Source organism: Nannospalax galili, unplaced genomic scaffold (genome assembly GCF_000622305.1).
Source record: "Nannospalax galili isolate Female #2095 unplaced genomic scaffold, S.galili_v1.0 scaffold1732, whole genome shotgun sequence".
Taxonomy (NCBI): Eukaryota; Metazoa; Chordata; class Mammalia; order Rodentia; family Spalacidae; genus Nannospalax; species Nannospalax galili.
The window spans coordinates 300,706-302,119 of NW_008330357.1; the positions used below are offsets into that span (position 1 = coordinate 300,706).

The 1,414-nt window shown below is 41.4% G+C and overlaps 1 pseudogene; it reads right to left on the reverse strand.

Annotated features, from left to right (window-relative positions):
* Window positions 1-201: 201 nt before the first annotated feature.
* LOC103745304 lies at window positions 202-815 on the reverse strand (annotated as a pseudogene).
* Between the last annotated feature and the right edge of the window lie 599 nt (window positions 816-1,414).

Below are 1,414 nucleotides of genomic sequence, written 5' to 3' on the forward strand. Positions count from 1 at the left end.
TTTCCTTGACCTTAGCTATTCTTACTGGAGTAACATGAAATCTTAAAGTAGGTTTAATATGAATTTCCCTAATTACTAAGGATAGTGAGCACTTTTTAAGGTTTACTTTAGTCATTTCTCTTTCTTTTTTTGAAAACTCCCTGTTGAGATCTGAAGCTCATTTTCTGCTTGTTTATTTTGTTCTGTTTTGCTTGATTCGTTTTACTTTAATGACTGGACCATTATGTAAAGACATGAAATAAGGGTTTCAATTTTGGTCTCCTCATCCTTGGACAGATTCTTGATGATCTTCTTGGCCTATAGAAGCTCCTCTGGTGCTTGCATGCTTCCTTGGTCTTAGACCTGTGAGCCCTCAGCCTGTTCAGCCAGGAGCTTCTTGTGAGCCTTGTCTGCCTTCAGCTTGTGGATGTGTTGCATGATAATCCACTTGTGTTTGAACAGATTCTCTTCACCTTCAGCTATGAGCTGATGCATATAACAGTCAAACTTGGACTGACAGTATTTCCTGAGAATGGTGCAGGAGCCGCATCTTTCCCATCCAACACCTCCTCAGGCACTCGAGCACAGGAGGTGCCTTTCTACTTAGCTATGCCCATGTGCCTGCCCTTCCTACAAACCAAAGTGTTTTTCTAGCATCAAGCCCTGGAATGGACAGTCATAGGCTTATGGATGATCAGCCCATCTTTGATCAGTTTCCTGATTTGCTGACCAGAATTGGTATTAGCGATTTCATTGGTTCCACTGGGTTCCAACCAGGCCTTCTTTACACCACATTGGCGGACCCTAGACACAAGTCTCTTCTGAAGCCAGAGCATTCTTGTGGCTGCAGCTACAGCAGCAAAAGAAAAGATGAAGTCCAGCTTTTAATTGGCTCATTTATTCAGAACTTGAAGGTAAAACCCTATTGCTGAAGACACATCATACTTTGGACACAGGATTTGGAGCAATTGAGCTGGAACTGACTTGGAAGCTTTTTCCCTGCAGATTAGCTCCCACAGTATCAGAATATACTGTGCAAGTTGCCAAGGGAGAAAACCAATCAATGATCTACCCAGCTGTAAAGCCTACCAACTACAACAATATCTCTAGGTGCACTTTTGTCTTGGGGATAGTCAACAGCTGTCTAATTATACTTAAGGCCTGCTCAGTAGAGAGTATCCATCCATGACACTCTAAATATAGTGAAGTACACATGATTAGAGAGGTCATAGACCTTAGAGAAGAACCTACTATTACCACTCTTTTAGATCAAAGTAACTTTTACTATATTCTAAATACTTATCTTTATATTCACAGACAAGTGTAGCTCTCACCACTCATCAAAGAAGGCATTTCCTGCAACACAAAGCTCTACAACTGATCAAAATGCAGACAGTGTGAGAAGGCATGGTGCTAACCCCAACTGAAACATCTA